The sequence below is a fragment of the Narcine bancroftii genome, chromosome 2 (assembly GCF_036971445.1).
Source record: "Narcine bancroftii isolate sNarBan1 chromosome 2, sNarBan1.hap1, whole genome shotgun sequence".
Taxonomy (NCBI): Eukaryota; Metazoa; Chordata; class Chondrichthyes; order Torpediniformes; family Narcinidae; genus Narcine; species Narcine bancroftii.
Window position 1 is genome coordinate 251,532,658 of NC_091470.1, and position 15,515 is coordinate 251,548,172.

A 15,515-nucleotide genomic window follows, 5' to 3' on the forward strand; every position below is an offset into this window, starting at 1 on the left:
GAACGAGGTCTGTGATTTAGTTGTGGCTTTAGCGGTAATGCTTTATGAGTCCTCTCAACCTTAATGTCTCCTTGAAATTGAGTTAGCCCCCAAAGATTGCAGAATCCAACGCTGTGAAAGCTTCTTAATTTCTTGACCTTCATCACCTTCTTTAAGTCCAACAATCTTTGTTATTCCTTCTACTAAAATGTCAATTTTTTAAATTAATTGATCTTTTGTTGCAGCTGCTTCACCTTACATTTTCTTCATCTGTTCCTTAAGGCCTTGAATCTCAAATTCATTCCCCTTAATTTTTTTCTTCCATCACTTCAAATTTTTTGTGCATTTGCTGCATCATTTTTTTCCACCTTCTTTGTAAAATTTTTATTTTCAACTACACTCTCTCCACATTTTTTTTTACTTCTTCCATTAATAACATCAATGATTGCTGAAAATTGTCCATATAATTTTTCATCTCAGCTGTAGATATTTAGGGGTCTTTCATTTTGCCCATCCTTTCAGCCATAGTTCCTTGTTCAAAATGTTCTTTTTGTTCTTCTTCTTGTCCACTGGAGCCGGAAGCCTCTAAAGTATTTTTTTTAAATTGCCTCCTTTTTTTGTGCTCTGCGCATGCATGACTCCTCGCGCATGAGCAAAGTCACTTCACCCTTAGTGGGCGGCCATTGTCAGTGGAGACCCTGCACAGCAGTGTCCAAGGACTCCCCAGCTCCTGGCTTGTCTCCTGGGCAATACTTTCTGGACAGCTCCTGGATCCTCCTTCCTTTTCTTGCTCAGTTTCTTGTGTTGTTACAGCTGATTTTTCTTTCTTTTGGTGCCATTTTAAATTATTCTCCAAATCTTCCGACACTTTTGTGTTCTGTTTTTTTTTAACTTTTTCAACCGTTTTAATTTTTTTCAACTTTTTCAAGGAGAGTGGGGATTTACAGTCTAACGTGCCTTGTCATCATGTGGCATGCCCCCCCCCCCCCCCACCGCTGCTGGCCATTTTGTGAGCCAGGTCGCAACTCGGTTCATGGGCCGCTACAATATCTGATTTTCTCTAAACTTAAATTGGACATTATATCATATAACCATTGCATATGAGTAGGGGATGAATCTCCTTTCCATTTCAATAAAATAGGTCATCTGGCTATCAATGCAGTAAAATCTAAGACTTTTTTCCTGAGATGCCAATAAAGGTTCATCTGAGTCATGAGAAAAACCAAGCAGAGCAAATAATAGATAGGGTTCCAAGTTGGTCTTAAAAATTGTTGATAGGTTTTGAAAAATCTCTTTCCAAAATCTCTCTAAATTTGGGTATTCCCAAAACAGAGAGGCTTCAAACATTTTACATTTCTCACAGAAAGAATCAACATCTTCAACAGCATAATTTAAGTTTAGATATACGAGTTCTGTGCACTACCTTAAATTGTAACAAGCAATGTTTTGTGTGACAGAGTATTTAGAAATGGTTTGGGAGGAATTGTTACGAGCAGTTTGCACACACACATTTTAAAACACAGAATATTTGCAGGACTTTTGCAGAATGCTTTTTGCAGGAGGCAAGAAAATATTGACAGCAACTTGCCTGGAAGAGCATGTGATCTTTGCAGGCAGAAGAGAACTGTTTTGGTCTCAGAGAGGGAGGCTGTGAAACAGAGGGAGGAGTCACAGAAATTATTTCCAGGACAAAGCTGGCAAACTTTGGAAGGCTCTCTGGTCAAAGGAGAAGACTGGCAGTGTGAAAGGTATCATGAAAGAAAGAGGATCATATGGAGAACCCTGAAGAGGGCAAATTTCGTCAGCAAGACTGATTGAGAAGGAATCAGTTGCGGATGTCCTGGAAAATGAATTTCTCTCTGAAAACCAGTAAGAACCCTCCTGAGTGGTAATCATTTGTCTGTTAAGCAACGAAGACTGGTAAACTTTATTAATGCTAACCTCTGTGCACAGTACAAGAATTGCCTGCAACCAGTGAGATTGGATTGTGATCCAAAGAACTTTTCTAATCTTAAATATACATTACACATACCTACGCTTAGTATTGGAGGGGGGATTAAGTAGTTAGGTAGGTTAAGTATAAGTTAAAGTTCAATTCTGTTTTCTTGTTCAAATATAATTAAAAACTACTTTTGTTTAAGTAACCCTGTGTTGTGGTGCATATCCATTGCTGCTGGTTTTTAGGGTCCTCTGGATTCTGTTACACTTGCACAAAATGAGGAATCATTAATCAAGCTGAGTGGAGTACCAATCTTCCTCTGAAAATTTTATATTCAAGTCTTTTTCCCAATCTCTCTTAATCCCAGCCATTGGGACTGAATTTAAATCCAATAAATTATTATAAATACATGCTATTAATCCATTGAAAATAAAATTGTATATTAAAAAGCAGATCAAGTGCCTTAGTATTAGAAATCTGTGGTAAATCTGACAGCTTGGACTGAACAAAATGCCTAATTTGTAAATATTTAAAAAATTGCCTTTTGGAAAGATTGAATTTGGCTGATAATTGTTCGAAAGAGGCAAAATTATTTTGAATAAAAAGATATTTGAAACGTTGAATACCTTTTCTATGCCATTCCTTGAAACCTGCTCCAACAAAAATGGATGAAGTAGATGGTAAAAATAGAACCAAATTTTATCCCCAAATCTTTATTCAGATCACTGTATTCAGCTATTTCTACTTATATTTGGCAAGGGGGAAAAATACATATAACAAAGTCTATCTTCAAACGACTACATTAACTGGAGGATTAACACTTCCGAATTTTAGATTATACTATTAATATACGTAATTTATTTTTATTATTACATTAGGATAAATCAGTGAATCACCCTTACCGGGTAGAAATGAAATTACATTTTACTGAAAAATCCTCTATGCTGGCAATTTTAGGATCCTCTTTACCATTTTCCTTTTCTAAATTAACAAATAATCTGTTTATGAAAAATAGATTGAGAATTTGGGCTCCATTTAGGAAATTCTTTGGAATTAATGGTTTTTCACTGGTTAGTCCAATTATAGATAACCATCTATTTCAACCATCTTTGTTGGATGCAGGTTTCAAGGAATGGCATTGAAAAGGTATTCAAAGAATGCTTTATTACTGCTCGGATTTTGTGGATTCTTAGGTGGCTGCTGATCTTCTGCTGTTGGGGCAGAAGATGGCCAACTGGATGTCTGAGGAACTAACCAGAGGTGGTGCACACACACTGCACCTACTCGAGGTTCTCACTGAATTGACTGTATTTTTCAAAAGGGTATAAAATATTTTGGTATACATAGACTTCAGCAAGGCCTTAGACAATATCCCACATGAGAAACTGGTCCAGAAATTTAGAGCCAATGGGATCCAAGGCAAGCTGACAAATTGAATCCAAAATTGCTATTGTATTAGGAGTCAAAGGGTGATGTGATCAGAAGCTGAAACTAGTGGTATACCATAAAGATCAATGTTGGGACATTCTCAGTGTTATAAACATAAATGATTCAGATATGAATGTTGGAGATATGTAGTAGTTTGGAGATGGAAAATAGTCATGGGCTGAGGATGATATTGATCATTTGGTAAGATTGGCAGAGCTATGGTGCCATCACACCATCTCTTCCCCCCCCCCCCCCACGCCACTAATGGAACTTAATCTTGTTGAGTGTGAGGTGATGCACTTTAAATTTATTTGTCACAAAGTGGCTCTAGCGAGAAGGGTTCTTCTGCCAGAGAACAACAGATAATCGCTTGCATTAAACACAGCTGTGTAGAGCATAAGTTACAGACTGTAGGGTTACAATGAAAAGGAAGATCAGTTGGCATCAAGCTTAGGGAGAGAGTGTGTCCAGGCTGCCTTTCTGAGGCAGCGGGAGCTGCAGTTGGAGTCCATGCAGGAGTGGGAAGTTTTTATGTTCTGAGCTGCATTCATGAGTTTTGGTTTCTTCCAATATTGAGCAGAGCAGCAGTGAGTGTGTTTTTAAATTTGCACCTTTAGAGGTCGTTGAGGGACCGAGGAGATATGCCAAACTTCCTTCGTCTTCTAAGTAAATCGAAGCATTGGTATGCTTTCTTGATCATTGCGCTGATATGCTTGTCCCAGGTCAAGTCTTTAGAGATGTTGATTCCAGAGAACCTGAAGCCATTTTCTCTTTAAACTTCAGCACCATTAATGAGAACAGGTTTGTGGACTCTGCCCTCTCTCGTAAAGTCAATTATCATTTTCTTTGTCTTATTGGCAATAAGCTCGAGGTTATCATCTTGGCACCATGCCACTAGACTATTAGCCACTTTCCTGTTCTCTGCCACTTGTCGTTATTTGACACCTGACCCACTACTCTGGTCTCATCAGCAGAATCTGAAGATGAAGTTGGAATGGTATTTGGCTGTTGTATGTGGACAGGTTGCGGCTGTCACGTGACAGCACTACCCCCTAACTAATCGGAGGACACACCAGCTGCCAATCAAGGTTTGGTTCTGCCCCACCCATTAGTGCACATCTTGCCATTGGACCCATGTTAATTACCTTCACTGGACTCTCCAGCCTGCCTGTACTTTGCCTTGGGCCTTTGGGTGTTGTAATTGGATTAACCTTCCTGGTATCGAGCCATTTATACCTGCTAACGACCTGGGCTGGACCCTCCAGCACTATAAATGTGCCACGTGTTCTTTGTTCTTCCTCTCTTTGCCAGCTTGGGTCCACCCTGCTTCACTCCAGGCCTAGAAATGTGGAAGGGCACTGCAGAAACTGTGGGTAAGATGTGTACTGTTTAAAAGGGTTGGGAGCATTTAATTAGTGTCCCTTGTAGCATTGAGCCGTGCCTGAACTGAATCAAGAGGTGTTGGAGCATCGTAGTGATTTTTTCCTTGATCATTGTATGTACCAGTTCATTTTGTGGGTGTGTGTGTATGTGTATTTTGTTCCCACGCTATTTTCCCCACGTTCATTATTAATTGTCCGCTATTACTTTCCCATGGCTGCTGTAAACTCTGTGTGTGTGCGTGCTGCATCTGTTACCATTTCCCGCACTTGCCTTCTGTAAATAAAATCTTTCCCCATCAAAACTGTCTCCAGAGTCCTTGCCTTTGAGACTTACCAAACCTGTTTGCTCCCTCACAACAGCTGTATAGTAGTAGAACTAGAGCAGTGGTTCGCAACCTTTTTCTTTCCACTCACATACCGCTTTATGTATTCCCTATGCCATAGGTGCTCTATAATCATTATGGGATTGCTTAAGGTGGTATGTGGGTGGAAAGAAAATATTTGAAAACCACTGTTTTAATCATACCTCACTGATTCATTATGTGCACGGTTTCATAACTCCGAAGGAAATGGGTCAATGGCAATTTTTCTCAAGCAAAATATTTCAGTAAACAATTGGGTCTAAAGCAGTGATTCTCATCCTTCCCTTTCCACTCAGAAACCACCTTAAACAATCCCTTACTAATCACAGAGCAGCGATGGCATAGAGATTACTTAAAGTGGTATGTGATTGGAAAAGGTTGGGAACCACTGATCTAGAGGGAGTGTAGTAGAGGACTGAGTACACATCCCAAGGAATGCTGGTTTTGAACATGATCATGGAGGAGATGTTTTCCCACCTTCCCTGATTGTGATCTGTTGGACAGGAAGTAATGGATCCAGTTACAAAAGTGAGCACTGAGATCTCGATTCCGAAGTTTGGGAATGAGTGTGCTTTGGACCATTGCATTCAAGGCAGAGCTGTAGTTTATGAATAGTGGTCCAACATACATGTCCTTGGCATCCAAATGTTCTGGGGCTGAGTAGAGAGCAAGAGAGGTGTAGATGTTAATTAGCAAATTCAAGTAATCCAGGCTGACTGGTGGAGATGATGTGAGCTATGACCAACTTTTCAAAGCACTTCATGATGGTGGAAGTTAAATTCACCAGTCAGTGCTCATTCATGCCTATTGTATACTTTATAGTTCAAGCATCTGCATTTTTAAAAAATCTAATTATCTCACTTGCTTTCTCTTTTGTGTCGTGTAGAGGGAGGGATTCTTTGAGCTTTCGAAATAATGATTTGTGATTCGTCCCAGCATTTAATCTTGAGGTGAAAAGATTCTCTACAATGGAGCTACATAAACTGCTACTCCAGTATTCTTACTAGTCTTGTTCATTTTTGTCTTCAAAGCAGTATTTTTCCTCAGTTGTCAAGGTCAGAAGGGCAGATGTTAATGGAGCCTGAATCACAATATTATTACAAGTCCTGTTTGGAATGTTCTTGCCTCCCAAGTGGACATTTTGTCTTCATCGATTATAACAGTGACCTGAATAAGAAATGTGTGGAAAATTTGTGTTTCTACTAATAATATCACCTATCTTCCTGTCACTTTTTAAGTTGTTCATCTGTCAATTACATTTGTTTAAGCCCCCATATTAGCTTCTTCACTGGTGCTCAAGTTGTTTGTTGTCTGCCATCTTATAAACAATATTGCAAAACCTACCCGCAAGGATGTTAGACCCCCTCCAGTTCAGGTCCAAACCATCCCGTTGGAGCAGATCCCACCTTCACTGGAACAGAGCTCAATTGTCGTGAAGCATGAAACCCTCCTTCCAGCATCATCTCTTTAGTCACGTATTTAGCTGCGTTAACTTGCTATTTCTAGCCTCATGAGCACATGGCATGGGTAGCACTCTGAGATCGCAACCCTGGAGGTCCTGTCCTTCACCTTTGCATCTAACTCTCAAAACTCTTTGCAGAACCTCCTGCTCCTTCCTTCCCATGTCATTGGTCCCGATATGAACCACGACATCTGGGTGCTTGGCCTCCCTCCTGAGAATATGGAGAACTCGATCCGAGATATTGTGATATCTGTGGCAAGAGACAAGAGATCCGTTGATCCGGAATTATCGATCTCTCCCACAGCACCTCTTCTCTGTCCCTCATTACTACTGCTCTCCTCTTTTCCCTCCTTCCTTTGTGAGCTGATGGTCCAGTCTTGGTGGCGGAGACGTGACCACTACAACTTGTCCATGGTAGGTCGTCCCCACCAACAGTATCCAAAACTGTATACAGTACATTTCTGATTATCCAAAATGCTCAGGACCAGACGTGTATCAGTTAACTTCATTTTTTCGTATAACTGAGAAATGGCTTTAAGCAGCCCAGTGGCTTAGGCAGAATACTTGCATCGGCTATCGCCGATCTCCGACACCTCTCCACCACTGTTGCCAGCCAAACCTACTCAGGAGACTGAGGTCCCCACTGATCCCAGACACTTCCCCACCACCTTCGCCGATCCTGCCTGGGAGCCCGAGGTCCCGTTCCTGCCACCGGCACTGATCTCCAACAGCTCCCCACCACTGTTGCTGAACCTGCTCAGAACCCAAGGTCCCCACTCTGATCCCAGACACCTCCCCAATGCCGTCGCTGATCCTTCCTGGGAGCCTGAGGTCCCCGTTCCAAGCCCTGACACCTCTCCACTGCTGTCATCAAACCAGCCCTGGAGCCTGAAGTTTCCACTTCTGCCACTGTCACCAAATCCTGACACCTCCTCACTGCAGTCACCGTACCTGTCTGGGAGCCCGAGATCCCCACTCTGTTCCTAGCCCAGTAACATCAGCATAAAACAACAACATAGAACAAGGGAAGGTTTTTCAAGCATGAACACAAGAACATAAGAAATAGGAGCAGGAGTAGGTCATCTGGCCCATCAAGCCTGCTCCGCCATTCAATAAGATCATGGCTGATCTGATCATTGACTCAACTCCACCTACTTGCCTTTTCCCCATAATCCCTTAATTCTTCTTTTATGTAACAATCTATCTAACTGAACCTTAAATATGTTTAATTAAGTAGCCTCAACTGCTTCGCTGGGCAGAGAATTCCACAGATTCACTACTCTCTGGGAAAAACAGATTTTCCTCATCTCTGTCTTAAATCTACTCCCCTGAATCTTGAGGCTGAGTCCCCTAGTTCTGGTCTCATTTACCAGTAAAAAACAATTTTCCTGCCTCTATCTTATCTATCCCTTTCATAATTTCACATGTTTCTATAAGATTCCTCTTATTCTTCTGAATTTTAATGAGTATAATCTCAGATGATTTAGTCTTTCCTCATAGATAAACCCCCTCATCTCCAGGATCAACCTGGTGAACCTCCTCGGGACTGCCTCCAAGGCCAGTATATCCTTCCTCAAGTATGGAGACCAGAACTATACACTGTACTCCAGGTGCGGCCTCACCAGTACCTTGTATAGTTGCAGCATGACCTCTCTTCTCTCGAATTCAATTCCTCTAGCAATGAAGGCCAACATTCCATTTCCCTCTCAATAAACTGTTGTATCTGCAACCTCAACCTTTTTCACTTCATGCACAAGCACTTCCAACTCCTTCTGCACAACAGCATGTTGTAGTTTTTCACCATTTAAATAATAATTTGCTCTTCAAAGTGAATGACCTCGCATTTACTAATGTTGTACTCCATCTGCCTATCCTTCTGCAGCCTCTTCACATCCTCTGTACAATTTGGTTTTCCACTCAATTTAGCATCATCCACAAACTTGGCTACACTACACTCTGTCCCCTCTTCCAAATCATCAATATAAATGGTGAACAGCTGCAAGCCCAGCACCGACCACTGCCAATCAGAAAAACATCCATTTATCCCAACTTTCTGCCTTCTGTCAGTTAACCAGTTCTCAATCCATGCCAATGTACTTTCCCCAACTCCATTCATCCATATCTTATTGATGTCTCTTTTGTGGCATTTTATCATATGCCTTCTGGAAATCCGAATATACATCATCAACCTATTCCCCTCTATGTACCACACCCTTTATATCCTCCGAGAACTCTAGCAAGTTTGTCAACCAACACCCGCCTGATGGAACCCCTTCATTCTAAATGTCTCACTATTTTATCCTTAATGACAGCTTCAAGCATTTTCCTGACTAAGCTAACTGGCTGATAGTTACCCGACTTCTGCCTACATTCCTTTTTAAAAAGTAATGTGACATTTGCTGTCTTCCAATGTGCCAGGACCTGCCCAGAATCCAGAGAATTTTGGTAAATGACTACTAACGCATCGACGATAGCTCCACCACCCTCCCCCCCCCCCCCCCCCGAATTTCCTTCAGTACCCTGTGATGCATGACATTGGAACCAGGGGATTTGACCATTTTCAGTCCCATGAGTTTGCTCATCACTATCTCTTTTGTAACAATTATTTTATCGAGGCCCTCACCTCCCTTCACATCTTTGGCATGCTGGATGTGTCTTACACCATGAAGGCTGACACAAAATATTTGTTCAATACCTCAGCCATTTCCGCATTCTTCTTTGGCTTGGCTTCACGGACGAAGATTTATGGAGGGGGTAAAAAGTCCACGTCAGCTGCAGGCTCGTTTGTGGCTGACAAGTCCGATGCAGGACAGGCAGACACGATTGCAGCGGTTGCAAGTGAAAATTGGTTGGTTGGGGTTGGGTGTTGGGTTTTTCCTCCTTTGCCTTTTGTCAGTGAGGTGGGCTCTGCGATCTTCTTCAAAGGAGGTTGCTGCCCGCCAAACTGTGAGGCGCCAAGATGCATGGTTTGAGGCGTTATCAGCCCACTGGCGGTGGTCAATGTGGCAGGCACCAAGAGATTTCTTTAGGCAGTCCTTGTACCTTTTCTTTGGTGCACCTCTGTCACGGTGGCCAGTGGAGAGCTCGCCATATAACACGATCTTGGGAAGGCGATGGTCCTCCATTCTGGAGACGTGACCCATCCAGCGCAGCTGGATCTTCAGCAGCGTGGACTCGATGCTGTCGACCTCTGCCATCTCGAGTACTTCGACGTTAGGGGTGTAAGCCATTTCCGCATTACTCATCTTTCGAGGAACCTATGTGGACTCCAGCCAACCTCTTCGGTTTTATATATTTCCAAAATCTTTTGATATCTATACTTTGTACTAATTTACCTTCATAACCCTTCTTCTCTTTTTTTATTTCCCATTTAGTTGCCTTTTGTTGCCTTTCAAAGTTTTCGCACTACTCTTGGCTACTTTGTACATGTGAGCTTTTAATTTTATATTTTCCTTTATTTTCTTAGCTGACTCCTCCCTCTCTTACTGCCCTTACTTTTAATGGGAATATATTTTTGTTGAGCACTGTGAAAAATCTCTTTGAAAGTCTTCCACTGTTCCTTTACTGTTCTTCCAACTAGCCTGTGCTCCGAGTCCCCACTGACCACTTCCTCCCTCATTCTGTTGTGGAGACTAATACCCTCGTTTTAGATCTAACTATTGCACCCTCTATCTGTATGAGAAATTCAATCGTACTATGATGGAGTACACGAGAGCTCCGTTGGAATCAAGATGATGCTAACAGCACGTCAAAGTCCCACTTGAGTGGACGATCTCCATTAGATTTAAAATGGTGCTAAGACCACATCAGAATCCCACTTAAGCAATGGTGGGTAAAAAAAATTCAACGTGTAACGTCATGTTTGCTGCTGAAATTATTTTTCAGCTATAACCGAGAAATTTCGTTGTGGTTTTTGGATGATCAGAAATGTATTGCACTTATTGTTGATAGGAATGGCCATAGGGTTGCTCTGTTCTGTCTTGTCTATTCCCTTTCCCTCTCCTGACAGTCACCCAGCTACCTGCCTTCTGACTTTTGGGGGTGACTGTCTCCCTGAAGCTCCTGTCTATTACAGCCTCAGCCTCCTGAATGATCTGAAGTTCATCCAACTCCAGCTCCAGTTCCCTAACTTGGTTTTTTAGGAGATGCAGCTGGACGTACCTTTTCCAGGTGTAGTCGTCAGGGACAATTGTGCTGTCTCAGATTTCCGACATCCCGCAATCGGAGCAATTTATTGCCCTAGCTTACCCCATTATCTACTCTTAATTTAATTAAAGGATCTTACTGTGCCTTACCTAACTGGAAGTAAGGTCTTCCTCAGCCTCTGGAGCCAAAACCTCTCATGCTAAAACCTCAAAGCTCCACTCCTGCACTGGGCCGCTCACACGCTGGCCGCTCTCTTCAGCTTCGCCTCCTTTTATTTGTCCCTGTCAATTATCTCAACTACTCACTTCCACAAGTAAACACTCTGTTTTGCCCATCAGTTGCCCTCCTCGCTCTTTTTAAAACTCCCTCACTTGCACTCACCGCTCTCCTGAGTCTTGCTCCTATACTCCCACGATCACATTTAATTAGAGATAAAATTAAGAGAATAGTTAGATTATGTAATTAATATATGGTGCTGAATAACATGCTGCCCAATAATAGTGTCCAATAGAACTATCAACCTTAAAATTTAAATACTGCCAGAAAGAATGAAACACAATAAAGGCAAAATGGCACAGTTCCGAGGTGTTGAAAAACTAAGGAAGTATGCATGCAAAACCCTTGAAAATATCAGTGTGCGTGGAGAGTGTTACATTGAACCTGAGCAAAACGTAGGTTATGCCACAGTTGGAGCATTGTATCCATTTCTGATTATCACACCTTGTGGAGGCTGTTAAGGTCAGTAAGATAGTGCAGTAAACACATACAGAAGAAGCACAAAAACTGCAGCTGCTGGAATCCGGAGCAACAAATAATCTGCTTGTGGAACAGTGGGTCGAGCAGCATCAGTTGGCATTTTGAGTCGGAACCCTTCATCAAGACTGAGAGTGCAGAGGAGAGACAGAGTAGGAGGGGTTGGACAGGAGAAGTGGCAGATAATGGGGAGGGTGAGAGGTAGCAGTAGTTGCCAGGCAAAGTGAGATAGAGCCAAGAGAACAAAAAAGGGCTTCAGATGAAAGAAGGTGAGTTGTACAGGGTGAGGTTTGAGGGTGATGAGTTGAAACAAAGGACAGCAGAATGTTCTCTGAAAAATTCTGCATTTCCCTGATGTCCTGGTTTTCTCCCACATCCTCGAGAGATGTGGATGGATAGTTTAATTCGCTACTCTAGTGCATAAGTGAGTTTTAGAATCTCATGGGAAGTGGGGAGAATTAAAGTTTTTGTAAATGGATGATTGATGGTCAGCTTGGTCTATAAGCTGTGGGGTTTTCTGATCTTCATTCTGAAGTGCATTTGAAATATTAGCAGTCCCAATATATAAAAATGATTACTTCTCCCCTTCATGCTAGTGTTCTTCTTTCATTATGTGGGGGCTTTCTTGCCTGTCCTCATCCAGGTTTGGAGCAGACTGAGAGTTGGAGGTTCATTGTGTCTTGGTGGGCTCCATGGGGAATCTTTCAGAGCAGCACAGGCAGTGGCTGCCAAGGAGGAAGATGTCACCTCCAATTTCTGTTGTTAAACAAGAAAGTCTGCAGATGCTGATTGCAGTTCAATACAAAAAAGTGCAGGAGAAACTCAGTAGGCCATGCACTGTTCTTTATGTAGAAAAGAAAAATTACCCATGTTTCAGGTCTGTGCCCTTCATCAAGGTATGAGGAAAAAGCAGGCATGTGCCTGAATAAAACAGTGTGGGGAGGAGCAGGCAAAGGTGCCCAGGCCCAGAGGCAAGAGATTATAGGTAAATATGGATGGGAGTGGTAGGAGGAGGAGAGAGCTCTCTAAGCGGAGAGGAAAGGGCATGGGGAACTGGAGGAAAAGAGAGGGGGGTAGGAAGAGAGATAAAAAGAGAGAGAGACGGAGCGGGTCCAAAAAAGAAACTGAAGACGTCAATATTAATGCCATCTGGTTGGAGAGGGCCCAGTCAGAATATAAGGTGTTGCTCTTCCAATTTGCAGGTGGCAGTTTGGCAGTGCATGTGGCCATGGATAGACTTATTGGCATGGGAATGGGGCACAAATTTGAAAAGCTTGGCAAGTGGGAGGTCCCTGCTATTGCAGAGATCAGATAGGAGGAGTTCAACAAAACATTCTCCCAGTCTGCATCCAGTCTCTCCTATATAGAGAAGGTCACAGCAGGAGCACCAGTTGCAATAGATGTCCTCTGAAGATTCACGTGAAGTGTTGTTTCACTTGGATGGACTGTTTATGGCCCCGAATGGTGGTGAGGTAAGAGGTGTGGGGCACAGGTGTAGCCAACCCTCAATTGAAACTAGTCTTAATGCTTGAAACTGAGGTTGTTTCTTGAAGCCCAGGCCACTGTCAGCATTGACAGTGGTGTCAGGATCATCTTGGATTTCTTCACATCTTTGCTGATAGCTTGAGTTTTAGCATCTCCTATTCTTAAATTGATATCACCATTATGGAAAGAAGTAATGGAGGCAATGCCACAACATTGGCAGAGAGCTTTGATTTCAGCTTTTCATTGTGGATGAAAATGGTGGAAAAATTCCATTAATGCTGGATGTTTTAATTGAATAATTGATGAGTTTACTTCCATTATATAAGCAGCAAGTGCATTGGTCACCTCTGTATAGAGCGGAAACAACTATAATGCAAGCCCTGACAGCTCAGACCATATTTTAAATTGATTCTGATTGTTAATTGTTGAATACATAAAAATCCTGCTTTGTCTCTGTCACTGTACTGTGAAAACATCTGACAATGCAGCCATTAGTTTTATTACTTCAAGCATTTGGACAATCTCGAGTACTTCCAGAAGTTAAATTTTGGTAGGAATATTCTAAGATGATAATTAAAAATAATGATTTTACAATGTTAAAATTATCTAGCGTTTAATTTTCGTAAATTATGCTGGTACTGAAGTCTGAAATGATCTTTTTGACAGCCTTTCTTTCAATTATTAAAAACTAGATCTAGTCCATGACTGTCCAATTCGTGAAAGGAAGAAAGCTTTGAGAAAAATGTCATGAAGCAGAGAATTTAAGATAATCTATTGGAAAGATGAATATTTATATTAATCATTTTAACTGAACTTCAATAAGCTCTTCACATTTACTTTTATGGTTCAACTTCGATGTGATTATACCGACCTCTGAGAAAATATAATTAGCAAAGGCTGATTGATAATGTCATGGGAAAATTGTGTTACGCTCCAGTGCTTGACACCAAAAGGATTGCCATGCACATAAGCAGTGTGCTGAGGTACAATCCAATTCAACATTTCTGTCCACCATTCAAATTGAATAATGAAACCTGGCATGGCAAAAATAATGAATCATATGTTTGTTACTATAGCAGTAGTTAGAGGGAAGGAATGTGTTGTTTTTGAGATATTTCAATGTTAGGTTTCAAGGTATGAAGGGAGACTGGTAGTGAGGGACAATATTTTCATTGTTTGGAGAGCCTAATACTAGAAAGGGGACAAAGGCTACAAATATAACTAAGATCCTTCATGGGTAAAGTTATGTATACCTTGACTTGTCAGGTGGTGGAACTCAGGAGATGAATCAAATTTATGGAGTACATACATGACATCACATACATGAGATTCATTTTACTGTGGGCTATGCAGATTAGGAGTCTGATGGTGGAAGGGTAGCAACTGTTCCTCAACCTTGTAGTACAAGTCTTGTGGCACCTATACCTCCTTCCTGATGGCAGCACTGACAACAGAGCATGTCCTGGTTAACGTGGTTCCTTGTTGATTGATGCTGCCCTCTGAAATCTATATAGATTTTCTCAATGATGGGGGAAGTTTGCCTGTGATGTGCTGCGCTGTGTCCACTAACTTTTGCAGGGCTTTCCACTCAGAGGTATTGGTGCCCAATACCAGGCCATGATGCAGCTGGTCAGCAAACTTTTCACTACACATCTGTAGTTTGCCAAGGTTTCCGAATCAATACCAACATCCATAAGCTCCTGAGAAAGTAGAGGCACTGTTATGCTCGCTTCACAATGACGTTCATGTGTTGGGTCCAGCAAAGGGTGACTCTGCAAAATGGTTGTTGTTGCTGGTTCCACCCTGTCATTCTCTCAGAACTTGTCACCTCTCAATGGAGTCAAATCTCATTTTTCAAATCTCCAGTGGGTTGTGTCTCCTCCGAACAACCCATCATTTTTAGGATTTGATCTTTTTTTTAAACCCTTTCCAGGTGTGGTTTTCATTTGTGTGACAAATAATTTGCCAAATGGCTCATTGCCTCAACATGTTGTTTTTGACTTTGGTTGGTTGGTAGTTTGCTAAAGCCTCTTTTCAAATCTCAGTCCATTCCAATCAATTTCAATTCAGCTGAATGTGTGAGAACTGAAGTGTTTACATTCAAGTTAGTACAGCGGTTCTATGTAAGTAGTATATAACATGGAATGATTTGGACCCATTCACTGAGCTTGTGCTGTAGGTTATCCATGATGTAGTCAAGCAGAAGAACAAGACTGTGTCGTAAAACCAAATGAAGGCCTGCTCAATGTAGTCTACCACTTTAATGGGTGTAAGCAATGACTTCATGATCACTCCAAATTCTGCTCATTTCTCTTTGAACAGTAGGGATTTTTTTTTAAATTGTTTTTCAGATCATTCGCTCAACTTTTTTTAAACTTTATACCAACCAGTCTCTACCAGTGATGCATGTTAGTAGAAAAATGACATTTAAAGTTTATTGTTGTAGGGTAGTTTATATGAATGTTTGCACTGTGATGTTGCTACAAAACAATGAATTTTATGACTTGTTCATAAAAATAAATTGTGATTCTGAAATGTATCCTTAATTGTGCAGTATCATACATATAAAATTCACATTC

General features: G+C 41.6%; 1 protein-coding gene across 9 annotated transcripts in view; it reads left to right on the forward strand.

Annotated features, from left to right (window-relative positions):
* ctdp1 (CTD (carboxy-terminal domain, RNA polymerase II, polypeptide A) phosphatase, subunit 1) overlaps positions 1-15,515 on the forward strand; it is a 343,304-nt gene that overhangs the window by 123,372 nt on the left and 204,417 nt on the right. The window lies entirely within an intron of this gene.